We start from the raw sequence: 17,487 nt of genomic DNA on the forward strand, positions 1-17,487 counted from the left end.
CTCTGTGTTCAGTTTAAGGAAAATTAAATGGCATCATCATTCCACTCATGGAGTCAAGAAAGTGGAAGATGGAGAAAACAAGAAACAAATGCACAAAGGGCTCAAATTTTCTTGTGCTCACCAAAAGGCTCAAAAAGTTTAGATGTGATAAATCAAGCACCCCACAGTGGCTCAAGGAGAGATCAGCTATGTACAATGTGACTAAAGACACGTATCATAAGTCCTTCTTTAGCTTAGCCTGACACTCCAGCTCAGCATCACGAAGGGTCATACAAACATGTGAAGAGACATCACTAAATTACCACTGCTGATTCTTCATTCTCCTACCAAAACTCCTGCAGTCTTTCTCCAAATGTGACCCTCTTTTCCCTCACTACATTTGAGCTCACCTTCTATGAGATTCCTGGACACACTGTGAGATTATAAAGCCTTTGAACAACTTTCCCCTCATCTTAAGAAGATATCATTGTCAAAATGCATCTGGGGAGCTGTGAACATCAGCTGTGGTGATAAAGAAAGGTCACAGTGTCCTTGTAAAGTGGATGTCATCTGAAGTATTCATGTCTTGGCCTGCTACCTCAGTTATGTGAAATGGGGTTGGAAAAAACATGCTTCACAGTGATAGTTGTCAATTAAATTGAGATTTTTCAGGTATAACTAGAAGACATTTTGATTATAGTTATCCCTAAAAAACAAACACACAAACCCAAAACCAAGACAAACTAAAAATCCCCCCCACAAACCCAACCAACCAACCAAAATACAACTTTGAGAGTTTCTGTGACCTAACACATTTGTCTACTGAACATTTCTATAGAAGATATCTGACCTAACTACAGGGAGAAAATGCAGTCAATAATTTGGAGAGCAGGGAATCAATGTTGTTCCCTTATTTAAAATCCAATGCACAGTAAATACCTGCCAACAGTAGTGATAACATTCACTTACACTGGAGATAACTCATACAAAATGCCAACTAGCCATCAGTTTAGGAAACCAACAAAATGCTCTTGGTCCAGATAATTTATGTTCCATCAATAGAGTTTTCTTTTTTAGTTTAGCACACTTGTCTCATACACAAGCCATGCAGAGCTTTCTGAGTATTACATGTATTTACCTAGTCACAGGAATGTTCACAAAGGGAAGGAGATCAAATGACTACTGAAATGATATGGAAGGTTTTGATTTTTATCTCTGAGGAGACATACATTTGTTGTTGTCTGCTTTCAAACCAGACAGGGACTGCTGCAGGAGTGATGACAGGCATTTTTTCTCTTCTCAGCTTTTCCTTTTGCCATTTGACTGCTCTTTGTTTTCACTCTGTACTGAAAGGGCAGATTTTTCTTTTCTTTTCTTTTCTTTTTTTAGGGCTATTAACAGAGGGATCTGATACAATTTCTGGTACACAGTTTTTCCTTTCTAGCACACATACAGGTGAGGTGCTGCCTTTCACAGATATAACAACCCACCCATCTTGCCACTGCAACAGAGAATGCAGCATGTTTAAGACGGCCTCTTTTCCTTTCCTGTTATTATTTATCTTTAGGCTCTAACAAAAGAAGGATTACTCATTCTGACTGACACATATACTGAAGCTTTTCGGAGGAGCTTGGACACGGGAAGAGAACAGCTAAGGACTCTTTGCATCTGGTGCCATTTTGAACTCCCTTGCTCCTCAGCCTGCCAAAAGCAAACCACTTCTAAAAAAGAAGAGGAAAATTTCCTGATCTCCTCACTAGTCTGTGCATTTCCCCTATATCAGACAAGTCTGATCCCCACAGTCCATGTGGCTTGATCATATTGAGGTCCTTCAAAGTCTGTACTTTCCCCAGCTAAGTCAACTCAAACCCTATTGTCTTAACTATACAGCTTCAGCAGTTTATCTCAGTCCTGAACATAAAGGCTTGTGCTCAGCCCTGCCCTTTGGCTTCAGGGAAAGAGTCACCCTGACGATTTTCTGCTCCACTGTCACATGTGTTTTCCTGGGATTTTTCAGTGCAACATTAACTCCATTAAAATAGACAAGCTTTCAGCTGTCACGTACTTCGTTGATTTTATCCTTAATCCAGCTTTGTGTTCTGCACAGAATCAACGTTGGTGTGCACTGGGATGCACCAGTGCTACCTGTCACCTGCTGACCAACCAGGGTTTGGGACACTGGATTTACTGCTATTCCAGGGCCCTCTCCTTATCTCACCTCTTTCCATAACACCACAGTGATAGCAGATCTGCCAGAGGATTAGAGACCTGTTCCTTCCTGAAGAGTGATTAACAGAAGCCTACTAACTTCTTCATTGTACTGTTCATACTGTGGGTGCAGCCATTCTTTCATGTCTGCTCCTCTTTGGCTGGCATATCTTCTCAGTTTTTCATAGCTGGAAAAATAATTTCAAGAGCAGACAAAGGCCTGCATATATCACAGCACTCGTTGGCAAGATGTTTCTGGAATAATCCCCCTCGGCCAAATAAAATTGATTTCCATATAGGGGTTGGCACACAAAACTTTTCCAATACCAGGAACTGAAATGGAGGTGCTTACAATTTCCTTAACCCAAGCTGAGATAGAAAGCATGCAAGCCTTCTAATGAGCTAGAAGTGTTAAGTTACAGTTTGACTGACAGATGCGCTTGTCATGGGATTCGAGCATGGCCTCTTTTCTAACCAAGTTTACATGAACTGTTTTCAGTTTTCATATAAAATGCACAAACTAGAAAGAAAAAGTAAAACTTATCTTCTAGAAATAAGCAAGATGGGGTGTTTTGCATTTTCCTCCCTACAGGTTTTTCTGTGAGGAAATTCATCAAAGTGACCATTTCCCAGTCATATTTTGCTCAGATCAATCTATATTTTCCTGAAAAAACTACAAGCACATTTATCACTGGAAAAAAAAAATAAATTACATTCAGATCTGTCTTCTATATAGGTCAGTAGAGATTCTGCATAGGACCAGACCCTGACAACACATCTCTTCCTTTGCTCTCATATATTTAAAACAACAGTTCTTTTGTTTTTGTTTTTTTTTAACTAATAGATCTTTTCCGACTTTTTATGCTGCTCTCATTTTCCATGTCAAAGCTGACAACTTGTATTTGTCACAAATGTTTTCTTGTGAAGATGAGGATCAGATGATCCTCATCAGAGGATCATCAGAGACCTGGATCATAAGCAGGGCAAAGCAAATTACAGCAAGATAGAAAAACTGGAAATACTATCATGAAAATATTCTGAAGTATGAAGAATACTGCTGCTCTGAGGGAAGTAGAAATATTTCTAAGGTATATGTGCTTTCCCCAGTTTTCATGTAACTTCACACTGGGCCTTTTAACAACATGTTTATATCTGTTAATTTGATGCCAAGGTTTTGCAGCCACCCACACAGACAGTAAATTCAGTTCCTAGAAGCAAAAGTATGGCTTAGAAACTTCCTGTGCATCTTGGGTGGAGCTGGGCTGGGCAGTGGGTGACAGATAGCCCTCCACTGGAGTGCTGCATCACACTGGGCGAGTTGTGGTGTTTGTTATCATTCCGGCGTACTCATAGAAAACCTTGCCTCTTATTACAAGTTTCAGTTGATGACTAGAAGCTTGCTCAGTGGCCTGTGAGAAGATGCAGCCTCTGAATGCTGATAGAGTAAATCTCACACCTTGGCAAGACCCTCAGTCAAGATAATCAAAGCCTACGTGGATAAGGCAAAGAGGAAACGTAAGGGATAGAGCAATGGCCCGTTTGGTGTCTGGCAATGGATTCCACAGTCATCAGAACTGCCTTCTACCTGTCATACATAGTGTTGTTTCTTTTCAGTCCAGCACGTAGAGAGCAGTTGCTCTCTCCATGAAAGCAAACACACGACATCACACTAAACAATCCAAAAGAAGTAAGTCTGAACACCCAGGCCTGAAAGAAGACTGAGTTACATACTTGGAATGAAGTACCTTTTCTTTCCCTCCCCGCCTAATCTTTGTAAGTCAAGGCTGAAATGAAGTAACAATGCGAAAAAGGGGGTTGGGAGTGAAGGGTCACTGTAATAACCCACTTCCCTCCCTTTTGTGCAGGTGGAAAGCAAATGTAGCCTTGAGGGTTATCAGTGTGCAGCCTCCCTCTCACCAGGGAGTTAGATTCATTCTAAGTCACATGAAGTATATTCCTGCCTACTGTGAGCTAAACCTTGATCATTTTGAACCAGCTTCCTTTCTCCTTCCTTAAAAAGTGTTCATCTGGGTCTAATAACACTGCATTGCAAGGTTCAGTCAGTGGCTAGGGTCTTCTGCAAAGAGAGGGAGCACTTGGACAGGGTTGCCAGGAAGCTGTCAGCAGTGGGGCAAGGCTACATGTGAAATTTTTACTTGGCATTGGGGAGAACTAACAGTTATGTTACAAACACACATTTAAACAAGAAGTGCTAGTGCTGTGAAGAGTGGCATGGAATACAGAGGGCAGCAGCAACTGTGGATCTGAGGACAGATTGCATTTCTCACTCTGTGTGGTGCACCTGGGGCTGCCTGATTGCCTGCCTGCCAGCACCTACCATGGCCAGATACTGGGGGACACTGGGCCCAGTGTCATCCTAAAGAAAGCAGAGTTGTGCTGGGGAGAGCAGGACAGACATTATCTCTAATACAAGAGGTAATACAGATTCATAGGTTAAAAAGGCTTGGTCGAGTATAGTGACTTTTTTCTTCCTGTCTCCTATAATTTTTTCATCTTTTATTACATCCTTTCTCTTTCTGAGAATTAGGAGGAGTTTCAGTGAAGGTCTGACGCTCTGCTTTGTGCTGCTGCAGTAAAGCATCTCTGAGCCGAACACACACAAAAAGCACTCTGTTGTGCTCAAGTGGTGATCTGTAGGCAATGCAAACTAACCACCAGCCCAGGGCAAGCTGTAAACAATGAAACTGTAACCAGCCTGAAACACAGCAAAAGTAATTGTCTAACTTCTCACCACAAGTTCAGGTTTGCTTCCTGTACCCAGTGAAGTTCAATAGAAAATTGATACTCGTCACGGCAATGTTTCCTCTTTCACAAGGAAGAGAAAATACCAGTGACAATTGTGTGGTGTGTGCTGGACTTATATCTCATAAGCGTTGTATAATAAAGAGGTGTCAATTTAATTAACGATGACTTTAGAAATCAAGTGATGCTTACTGTTTGCCTGTCAAAGCCTGTCTTTTCTTGTCAGAAGAATACTCTGTCCTATTAATCCCAAAGATGGGGTAGGTAAAATAAATTCTAGTCTTATTAACATAACATTGCCATGGCCCTCACACACAGACACACACATAGAGCCCATAGATTAGCTCTGAGGGGAAAAAATTATTTAAATCAATTATTTTTCTCCTTTAGGTACGAAGGAGTTACCCTCTTCCTTGGATACATTTCCACAACTGACCACTTTGCATTTCCAGTTTACTAATCCATCATACTGGAACTTGTTGACTTTATCACTAACTTCTACTCTCCTGTTTAGTTTCTCTCTTGTTTTATTCAGTCATACACTTGTTTTGTGATGCAAAAGTGTGCATGTGTCCATGCAAATCAGAGACAGTCCCACTTTCCATTTTGCTACATCTCATCCTGTGCTGCCATTTAGATGCTTCCCCACCCCCCGGCAAATTCTCGGTACACTTAGTCTTGCAAACAGCATATATGTCTGATGACATCAGATAGACATGACATAGCATATACCTGTTTGTGTGCCACATTCTTTGCCATCATTACTGGCATCACTTTACCGAGAACACCCACCTCTGTGAGAGCAGACAACAAAGTGTATGCCCTTTCCCACCCCACACCCCTCACTCCCTTCCCTTCTCTAGCTGTTCCTATGCCTTCCATTGCTTCACATGACATTTGACAAAGTCCCCACTCTTTTACTGTGTGGTTTTTATATACAACAGAGTTGGTGTGTCCAGCAAAGTTCTTCCATAGCTTTTCAGGATTTACTAATTCCTCCAAAAAGCTGAAATCACTTTCACAAATTGTTATCCTTTTTTTTCCAAATCTCTTTCAATTACAGTTTCAAAAATGCCATTAAAAAAATAAAATCCTACTGACACCTAAAAATAAATAAATAAATTATTCTTCTTGAACACCCTTTTCATGCCAGGAGGCAGAAATCAAGCTAAGATCCATTTCTCTACATGAACAATCATATCTAGGCTAGCATGGCAAGGAAGATAAAGTAATACATTTCTAATGCTTTTAAAATACATGACAACAGAATCTTTTTGCATCAGAGGTAGCTATGCATGAATGTTTTATATAGATATCTCCAGATACTTTAATTTATAGCTGCATACTTATCTCTCTCTATATATATACATGCAAAAAATCCCCACATTTGTACTTACCTTTGGAAAGTAACATTTATCCCAGATTTGGTAAAACAGTTTCAGACAGGCATTTGCACCTTCTTTCTATGCCATGCATCCTTTTTTTCCCCTCAAACGAAGAGATAATCAGAAAAAAAATCCTGGTTGATCTGTAGCAAACCAAAATGCAGACTAGAATGTTTGTCAGCCTGATTCAGTGAAGTCCAAGTGTGGGAATCCCTGAGACTCCTTTTTCAGTAAAATCCAAAGGAAAAAAAAAATAAGAAAAAAAAAAAAAAGAGAGAGGAGAAAAAAATAAAGAGAGAGAGAAGAAAGGAAGGAAGGAAAAAAAGTGAATAACTCTTTCTGGTCTTTCTCGGTTTAAAAATGCCAGTCTTGGAGGACTAAGCAGCCTGCAGGCTTTCTGAGCTTTCAGATCCTAATGCATCCCAAGGTAACACATGTATTTTGATACTGCAAGTCTTCAAGTTCATACTAGCAAGCCCAGCTTCTGTGTATGTGCGTGTGTGCTGGGAAGGAGGGTCGAGTTGTATGGGGGGTGGGGGGGAGAGAAGAGAGCCAGGGAGATACACACACACACACACTCACGCAGAGATGGAAAAAGGGAAAAACAGCAAACCGGAGTGATCTCGCAAAGTGCTCTAGATGGCAGAGCCTGCACGGCTTGTAAGACAAGCAGTGTGCACACACCAAAAAGGAAAGGGAAAAAAAAAAGAAAGAAAGAAAGAAAAACCCAAGAGAACTAGAAGGCAGCTTCAGGAATTTCTTCTTACCTCCTCTGACGATGCAACATACGGCAAGTGCTTTCTGCTGCATGGAAATCTGTGCAGGCACGACTCAGTCAGACCCCTCACTTCTGGGGGAAAAAAAGAAAAAAAAGTAGCATAGGAAAGGGGAAAAAAAAATCAGAAACCAGAGGAAAGGAGGGTATGACAGGGACGAGGCTTCTGTGGGTGAGAGGCTAATACTTGGTACAGAAAGAGGCACCCAAACTCAGGGTCCTAGTATAGATTGTCTCTGTAATTAAGTGGCAAAGCACTGCCTTCTAAGCCATTGCATAATAATAGAAACCTAAGCTGTGTAGACACAGCCTGACATGCTAAATCCTCAGGAGCTACACTCAACATTTGTCAGTGGAAAGCATGTCACTTCTCTGGGGGCGGGGGAAGCTGAGGGAAAAAGGAAGGGGGGAGAAATTTTACTGCAAAGTGCAGAAGCTGCAGCTGCAAAGAGCTCTCAGTTGCTGCCAGTGCCTGAAACGTTGTAGTGGTAGTCATATACATCTGTATCTGTATAGGGAGAGATAAAGATAATAACACTTTCATTTGCATTCATGCTATTCAATACTAGAAGAAATTTTCCTTTATATATTTTAGCATCTTAAATGTCAAGAGAAGAGTATTTACAAAGGATTTTTGTGTTAAATATTGTTTGTTCTAATGCTGGTGACAAGTATTTCTCCCTTTGTACTGAACAGTATTGGAAGGTCAAAATAAACCTTAAATTAAGATGAAAGGATTCAGGAGGATTGATCAGCCTTTTTCATATACTGGCAGATTGCTCTCTCCAGCCCTCCAAACACAGAGACATACATTTTCTGCTGTCTCCCTTGGTTGAAGAGGCTCCTAGACAGAGCATGGGATGCACTGACTAAATAAGAGTAGGCAAGAACACAACTCATTCAAACTACTGCACAACAGCACCAACACACCAACGGACAAAACAGTTTATAATGCATATGGAAGGAATCAAAACCAAAAAGAAGAATGATTTTTCAGTGGGAATTTACCTGAAAATTGTGGTCCTAGCTCATATCTATGGTCCATCCATCCCAATATCTTGCCTCTGGATAGTGGTCAGTGCTGCACACCTCCAAGGAATCTGAATGAACTTGTGCAGCTTGGGTGAGACAGCCAGGACTAACCTGTTCATGAGCAAAGCTTCTCCTTAATCCCTGTTCTTTTAAGATTAGCTCATGCATTGAAGCATGAGCAGAGGAACATTCTGCCTCTGCATACACAGGTTAAACATGTAAAATCCGATTCTGAGATCTTTTGTACTTGGTGTAAAGTACACCTCTCTTTAGACACCTTAGATTTAAAGTGTAAAATCATCTGGTAGGTTGTAAACATCCGAGTATGAAAAAAAGAGCATGAGTTCAGAAAGAGCCATAGTATTTCAGTCTGGGCGATAAGAGCTATGTTTTTATACAGCCTAATCTAGTCTAGTTACTCTGCTCACATAGAATAGAATAGAATAGAATAGAATAGAATAGAATAGAATAGAATAGAATAGAATAGAATAGAATAGAATAGAATAGATCAGGTTGGAAAAAACCTTTGAGATCATCATGTCCAACCTATCACCCAACACCATCTAATCAACTAAACCATGGCACCAGCACCCCAACCAGTCTCTTCCTAAACACCTCCAGTGACGGTGACTCCACCACCTCCCTGGGCAGCACATTCCAATGGCCAATCACTCTTTCTGTGAAGAATTTCTTCCTAAAATCCTACCCCCAAATAAATACATAAAGAAATAAATACAATGCTAGGTGAATATGATGCAAGCCCAGTCACCAGTCTGCAAGTCAGTAGCTGGGTAACAAGTACAACACTTCACAAAAAGATCTAAAATTTTTCAACCCAACAGGAAGAATCATACAATCATAGATTTATTTAAGATGGAAATGACCTTCAGTATCGAGTCCAACCATTAACCCTACTCCACCAAATCCACTACTAAGACACATCCCCAAGCAGCACATCTACACAGCTTTTAAACACATCATGGCACGGTGACTCACCCATCTCTTTGTGCAGCCTGTTCCAATGCCTGACAACCCCTTCAATTAAAAAATGCTTCCTAATGTCCAGCCTAAACCTCTACTGGTGCAACTTCAGGACATTCCCTCTTTTCTATCACTAGTTTCTTGGGAAAAGAGACCAACACCCACCTCATGACAATCTCCCTTCAGGTAGCTGTAGCAAGTGGTGTGGTCTCCCCTCAGCCTCCTTTTCTTCAGACTAAACAGCCCCAGCTCCCTCAGCTGCTCCTCAGAAGCCCATGTTCTGTAAGCCCTTCACCAACTTAGTTGCTCTCCTCTGGAACCACTCCAGCACCTCAATTTACCCCTTACTCCTAGTGGAAACAACACCTGCATTCCAAGAAGCCATACCGTGAATATGGGAGAAATAGGTCACTCAGTTAAAAGATAGGTATCAAATTTGACCTCTGGAAAGTGAAATGAGACTGAACTGAAAACTTTGATGATATTTTGGAGAATGACTGCATAGAACAATACATACTTTTTTTGGGGAGGGGAATCATGAACAAGATTCTCCTTTGATCTATCAACCAGCACCAGAACAAGAGGACACAGTCTCAGACTGCCAGGGGAAGTTTAGGCTGGAGGTGAGGAGAAAGTTCTTCCCAGAGAGAGTTGCTAGCCATTGGAATGTGCTGCCCAGGGAGGTGGTGGAGTCACCATCACTGGAAGTATTCAAAAAGGGATTGGATATGGCACTTGGTGCCATGGTTTAGTATTCATGAGGTCTTGGGTGACAGGTTGGACTTGATGATCTTTGAGGTCTCTTCCAACTGTATTGATTCTATGATTCTGTGCTGCATTCCCAGAAAACTGTCTATATCCCCAAGGTGAAAACTGCAGATGTCACACGTAAGGCAGTTCCACTGAAGTAAAACACAGCAGGAAGTCTGTGGACAGAGTAACTGCCTCTTTTTTCAGCATATCCAGTTTTCCCCAGTTCTATGTAGAACAATGCTGAAGGGCTCTTGTTGGAAAGCCAAGTGTTACAACAGTTACAGCCTTACTGGGCACTGAAATTAAGCATAGAATTATAGAATCACTTGGTTGGAAAATACTTTAAGATCATAGAGTCCAACAATAATCTAACACCTCCCTGTGCCAAACTGCTATATCATGTCCCTAACCACCTCATCCAAACAACTTTTAAAACACTTCCATGGATGGTGACTCCTTAGGCAGCCTGGACCAATACTTGATGAACCTTTTGGTGAAGAAAATTTTCCTAATATCCAATGCAAACCTCCTCTTGTGCAACTTGAGTCCATTTCCTCTCATCCTTTCAGGTAGTTGTAGAGGACAATGAGGTCTCCCTTCAGCTCCTCTTCTCCAGCTGAACAACCTCAGATCCCTCAGCTACTCCTCACAGGACTTGTGTTCAAGACCCCTCATCAGTCTCATTGCCTTTCTGTGGGCACACTCCAGCAACACAATGGCCTTCTTGTAGCAAGGGGACCAATACTGAACACAGTATTCAAGGTGCAGCCTCACCAGTGCTGAGTACAGGTGCAAGATCACTACCCCAGTCCTGCTGGCCACACTATTTCTCACACAAGCCAGGATGCTCTTGGCCTTTTTGGCCACCTGAGCACACTGCTGGCTCACGTTCAGTCAGCTGTCAACCAGCACCCATAGATCGCTTTCTGCCAAACAAATTTCAAGCCACTCTTTCCCAAGTCTGTAGCATTGCATGGGGACTTTGTGACCCAAGTGCAGGACCTGTCACTTGCTGATCGTGCACTTGGCCTCGGGCCATTCATTCCCTTCATCACCTCCAGCAGATGGACACTCCTGGTCAGTTTGGTGTTGTTCACAAACTTACTGAGGGTGTGTTTGATCCCTTCATGTAGATCATCGATAAAGACGTTAAATAGAACTGGCCCTGATACCAAGTCTTGGGGAACACCACTTGTGACGGGCTGCCAACTGGATTGAGCTCCATCACCACCACTCTCTGGACCTGGCCATCCAGCCAGTTTAAGAGTGTGCCTCTCCAGACCATGGGCAGACAAGGTGTCCAGAAGGATGCTGTGGGAGACAGCATCAAATGCTTTACTAAAGTCCAGGTAAACAACATCCACAACCTTTCTCTTATCTGTTAAGTGGGTCACCTTCTCATAGAATCACAGAATTAACCAGGCTGGAAAAGACCTTTGAGATCATCAAGTCCAACCTATCTTCCAACAATATAACATTGGCACCAAGTGTCTCATCCAGTCTGGTTTTAAACACTTCCAGGGATAGTGACCCCACCACCTCCCTGGGCAGCACATTCCAATGGCCAATCTCTCTTTCTGAAAGAATTTCTTCCTAACATCCAACCTAAACTGCAAAATTATTTTAGAATCATAGAATTGTTGGGGTTGGAGGGTACCTCAAGGACCACCCAGTTCCAACCTCCCTGCCATGGGCAGGGACACTCCACACCAGATCAGGTTGCCCAGAGCCACATCCAGCCTGGCCCCAAAAAGCTCCAGGAATGAGGCCTTCACTACCTCTCTGGGCAACCTGTGTCAGTGTCTCACCACCCCCATGGGGAAGAACCAATCTCCAAGATCCAATCTGAATCCACCCACCTCCAGGTTTTTTTCCATTCCCCCTAGTCCCATCACTCCCTGACACTCTGAAATTCCCTCACCTGCCCCATTTTACCCCTTTTCCCCCTCAAACCCAGGGCACCTGGGCTTGGCTCTGTTGGAGTCTCCTCCCACCCCAGGTGTGGCCACTTGGTCCTTCCCTCCCCACTCCCCTTTTAAATCCAACATCCTCTCCCCCTGCTAACTTCCCCTCCCCTAAGAAAGGCAGAAGCCCCAGGCTGAGCCCATCTGGGCTGAGGGATCTTCCTTTCATCACTGGTGAGTGCCTATGGTTGCACAATGGGTGATGGTGGTGGTGACAACAAAGGCTGGGGGGCCTGGTGGCCCCCAGGTTAGGTAGGGGCAATGGTTGATGACTCCTCCAATATCTTCCATGGGTGCTAGCTGGGCCTCCTTACTGGGTCTGAGCTCCTCTGTGTGGTATCTTGGCTGGTGAGGGTGGTGCCCCTAGATCTGGGGTGGGTGCAGTAACGGTGGTGGTGGAGCAGGAGCAGTTTAGCCAGATGATATTATGCTAATTACACTATTTTTACCTGGAGGCCCCTTGAGTCTGCTCACATCAGAGAGTTTAACTGAATAAAAACTGATGTGAAATGTTTTAAGAAGATCAAGTTTGTCAAGCAGGACCTGCCCTTCATGAGCCCATGATCTTCTAGTTGTCCTGGGTGTGCCATGTGATGACCCTCAAGATGATTTGCTCCATGGCCTTCCCTGGCACTGAGGTCAGGCTGACAGATCTGCAGTTTCCCTACAGCCTTTGTTATAAATGGGCATCATGTTTACCAACTTGGAGAGACCTTCTACCCTCTAACAGATTAACACCTGCTCTCAACTTGGTGGTGTCTGCAAATTTACTGCTGACGGACTCAATCAAAACTCTCCCTAATATATGGCCAGCGCATCTGAAGAGCCTGTAGCCATCCATGGTAGTACTCCAGTTATGTAAGTTGTCCCACCACATTTCTATGATGACAACTGTATCATAGCTTTCCTGCTGCACAAGGTCTTTCATCTCCTCCTGTTTGTTTCCCATGTCACCCGCATCGGTGTGCATGCACTTCAGGTAGCTATTCCCTGTCACCTTTTTTCAGGACCTTTTGCCTGGTCAGATGAAGTGTTGAGAAGCTGGTAACTGCCAAACTAGGGATTAAGAATTTTTTGAAGATCACTTCATCTACTAGATGACTGAAAGATGAGTTTAGGAAACTAATTTCCAAGATAGCTCCTGGGAATCCTAGGCCAAACATGTTGGCTGGAAAATCAGATTGAAGCTCTAATCATATCACTGCCTTATAAAATAAATGTTAGTGCATCACAGAGAAGATATCTCTTAATGACATCAGAGATTAAGAATAGGCTCTGGGACTAGTGTTCCAGAGTTTGTTCTGAAAGTGAAGTATCGCTTGCGGAAATAAATGCACTCCAAACATCTTCCAAATCTCTATCTTCCACCAACTATGGCTGTGACAGTGCCAATTCCCAAGGAAAACTCAAAGATGATGCAGTGCTGGCAAAAAGTCAGCCAAAAAGGAATTTCATGAGACTGTGCTGTGGAGGGCTCCCACTGTCCTGGGCCAGTGTGCTTTTTAGCTTTCCTTGATGTACTTCATTCTTAAATCAGGGTTCTCTGACATTCATCCCATATTTTATTCTCTCTGTTCACTATCTCTGGTACATATTGCTTCTCTCCCAAATAAGGACTTTTTCAGTGAATCAACCTCTTTCTAGTAGGAAGAGAGCTAGCACTTCCATTCCTTTCTTTGTCTCAGACCTCCCCTTTCTCCAATCTCACCTTAGTTCAGACCTAGCCAACATGATTGCTTTGGCTACATCCGTTCTCATTTCCACCTCCTGGGAAATCTTGTTGTCACCCAAAGAGCCACAGGAGAAATCTTGCTCTGCCTAGGTAGTGATCATCTTGCAGCCCACAGCACTTTTCTCTGGAAAGAACTGTCTAGGTTCAGTGCCTTGTTCCTGACTTAGACCTAGAAAATACATGAGAGATGATGACTACAGATAATTAACTCCATTCTCACTGAACCTCTGAAAGTGCTGCACTGCTGAGAAGCTGAATGTTTCAGTGATGCAGTGATTTCAGTGCTCCAAAAGAGTGCATAATTTCTATGTGAAGAAATCTCATAAAGCCTTACAACTGCATTTATACCTTTTTTCCTTATACAGTACCCACCACCAGAAGAGCACAAGTTTAAAGTAGGTTAGAAGAGCAAGAAAAAACAAAATAAAAATACCCAAACAAACAGAGACCTCACAAAAACCTAATTAAGATGCATTGTAAGCTCTAGGACAACTTTACCAACCTCAAACATCATTCTCCTTTCCAAGTCCAGCAGACAACCTACTCAAGCCTTTGGCCATCTGATGGAAAATACAATTTAACATGCAAATATAGACACTCCCATTTCCTGTCCAGTTTCTTACAGCCTGTCTTCGCTGTAGTCAACACTGGTCCACGTGACTGTTTAATCAATTACACTGATTGAAGGACAGTTTAAAAACCTTTCCATCTGGGGCCTTACTGATGAGAACAGTTACAGGGAGCTGAGCCAACCAGGTACCAAACATTGGGGGAAACTTGTGTATTTCATGGGTGTTCAGCTCAGCTCTTTACACATCACTGAATGGCTGTTTACACATGCATATGTTAGTACAGAATATCCTTCTCACATCCTCCACCCACACAACTCTCAGCTTTAAAAACAGTTCCAGCCAACAGAAAACCTGAATATGTATTCCTTCTGTTTCTTTCACCTTATCATGGGGAAATCTGATTCTCAAATTACTAGATCCAGACATCCAATAGAAAGCAGACATTTCACAATGCAGTGGAAGTCAAGGGATTCTTTAGGTAATTAGTGAAACCAAGGAAAAACTGAAGCTCCACTTTGCAGTGCCCCGTTATAAGAAACATAGACCAATATTACATATGAACTGTAAGGTACCTCAAGAACTCCATAATAATCTTTCATTGTCCATCTTGCATTGAAATGCTTAAGTGCTTCCAAACACCATGAAACAGTTGTTTCACATCATAGAATCGGTTATGCATTCGGACTCTACTCAGTTCTAAGCATTAATCTCAGCTGAAATAACAGGAATGCTTATGCTGAACTTTAGAAGATCCACTGTAACTTTATAGATGCTCTGAAAGAAAGTCAGCATAATATTTTTATCCGACATTATAATGCCTTCCAGGTTCTTCCTCTACAAGCAGGGAAGTCCTTCTGCTTCTATGTTGTATAATCATATGTCAAGCTCAGTGAGAGAAATTTAATGCTCTTTGTTAGTTCAAGGCCAGAGCGGATCATCACAGCCATCTCATTTGACCTTCTGCATAACCTCAGTTATAGAATTCCTCCTTGGTTCCTCGTGTCTCCTCTGGTGTATTTCAGGGGGAATAATAGCCTTCGCCTATTGCTGTCATCACACCTCACATGGTGATGGGTTTGTGTTTTGCACTCTATTTTTGTTCTGGCTACCTTGGTGCTAATTGTGCTGTTACATATAGTTCTGAATATACTTCATATATTTCCATAGGGTTTTTTTTTAGGCTTCCTGTTCTTTAGGACTCATCTCATTCTCTTAAGGGAGGCAGTTGGAAAACCCTTCAAGGTGACCCTGAATTGTCAATGATTTACAGAAAATAGAATAGAATAAACCAGGTTGGAAGAGACCTTTGAGATCAGCAAGTCCAACCTATCACCCAACACTATCTAATCAACTAACCCATGCAACCAAGCACCCTATCCAGTCTCTTCCTAAACACCTCCAGTGATGGTGACTCCACCACCTCCCTGGGCAGCACATTCCAATGGCCAATCTCTCTTTCTGTGAAGAACTTCTTCCTAACATCCAGCCTAAATGTCCCCTGGCACAGCTTGAGACTGTGTCCTCTTGTTCTGGTGCTGGATGCCTGGGAGAAGAGACCAAACCCCACCTGGCTACAACCTCCCTTCAGGTAGTTGTAGACAGCAATAAGGTCTCCCCTGAGCCTCCTCTTCTCCAGGCTAAGCAACCCCAGCTCCCTCAGCCTCTCCTCATAGGGCTTGTGCTCCAAAAATAATTTATACTTCACATTCAGTGATATTTTTCAGACGGGATACTTACAGGAACGCATTTGGCCTTGTCATTTGATCCTATCCAGACCAAATGGGCTAGAGAGGAAGTGCCACCCCGCAGACATTTGTGTTTTGCACAGGAAACTAAAGCACATGTGTTTTGGTAATAAAACTGTTACTGCATTTCCTACATGATTTAGGACAGCATTTCTCTTTTTCTAGCAATGCTCCAAAATGTTTTTGATTACTGTCCCATCACATGGCTAACCCAATAATTACAGTTGTAGCAAAAGAGCAGGTGTTGCTTGTGGGAAGGGCAGTGGGCAAGGCCTGGGATATATCAGCCACAGACTCTAATCAGACAGCTGCTTTTGCTTCTGGTTTATTTGGGTTAGATCTCTCCAGTTCTTTCAGCTGCTGGCAGCTTTTGAGCTGCCTGAACTGTCTGGGCAGAGGTATTTTGAGAAGTAAAGGTGTCTGATGTAAGAGTTCCAGGGCTACCTAGGCTCAGCTGCATGTGTAGTAGAAAGTACTCTGGATTTTTGTTTCTGGCTGGTAATTTCCTATTGAGCTGATAGAGGTAGCAAGATAACTTTTACTGTGGTAGAGACCAAAGTATTGATTACAAAGTTTGTTGCAATAGTTATTAATAACTGTCATTGCGAGTTATGCTTTGTGCTTTACTATCTTGTAAGAATATGAGTGATCTATAAAAGTCTATGCTAAGAATATGAATTATCAATGAATATTGATCCATCAGGTGCATATAGCATCCAACTGGACAGAACTGGAAATGCATCTGGGTGGGAGAAGGACAATATAAGGCATACTCTCAAAACAGATACTTATATGGGCATTGTTTGAGATTCTTTGTTCAGTGACTGTGGGTGAGTGATATGGGATAACTGGATTAATATAGGACAGGAAGGAAAGTTGATGCAGTATGCCCTGGGATGAAGGTCATTTTATTGCTGTCTACAGCTACCTGAAGGGAGGTTGTAGCCAGGTGGGGGTTGGTCTCCCAAGCAACCAGCACCAGAACAAGAGGACCCAGCCTCAAGCTGTGCCAGGGGAGGTTTAAGCTGGATGTTAGGAAGAAGCTCTTCACAGAGTAATTTGCCATTGGGATGTGCTGCCCAGGGAGGTGGTGGAGTCACCATCACTGGAGGTGCTTAGGAATAGACTGGATGGGGTGCTTGGTGCCATGGTTTAGTTGATTAGATGGTGTTGGATGATAGGTTGGACTCGATCTCAAAGGTCCCTTCCAGCCTGGTTTATTCTATTCTACAAGCAGCAGGCATTTGTGTTAAGGGAAGATGTACAAACCTGTCCTACCAACAATGGAAGGATGGACTCTTGTGAAGGTAAGATGTCCCTGCTTTGGCTGAAAGTGATGAAGTAAGGCTAAAATAACACAAAGGGCCAACATCAAAACAGATTATGAAGGCCAGAGAGCCTGAACAGAGACCTTTTCCTAATTAACTGATGAGCCAAACTGGGTACATGTTAAACATGACTGGTTACTCAATTCACCCCCCAAATCATGATTAAACCTTGCCTAGAAGGCAGGAATATCCAGGACTTAGGCTATAAGGCATATGAAAGGAACATCCCCAAATGTGCAGGGGCACCAAGCACCTGTGGGGCTTCATAGT

General features: G+C 42.7%; 1 protein-coding gene across 2 annotated transcripts in view; it reads right to left on the bottom strand.

Moving 5' to 3' along the window:
* LRFN2 (leucine rich repeat and fibronectin type III domain containing 2) overlaps nt 1–7,199 on the bottom strand; it is a 197,408-nt gene extending 190,209 nt beyond the window's left edge. Inside the window, exon 1 of one of the 2 annotated variants that reach the window (XM_054162425.1) lies at nt 7,103–7,199. The gene's annotated coding sequence lies outside the window, so the exon portion shown is untranslated. Of the gene's footprint in view, nt 1–6,347; nt 6,436–7,102 lie in introns of those variants that run through there. The other variant, XM_009903149.2, reaches the window with a different exon arrangement.
* Nucleotides 7,200–17,487: the final 10,288 nt, after the last annotated feature.

This window comes from Dryobates pubescens, chromosome 6 (genome assembly GCF_014839835.1).
Source record: "Dryobates pubescens isolate bDryPub1 chromosome 6, bDryPub1.pri, whole genome shotgun sequence".
Taxonomy (NCBI): Eukaryota; Metazoa; Chordata; class Aves; order Piciformes; family Picidae; genus Dryobates; species Dryobates pubescens.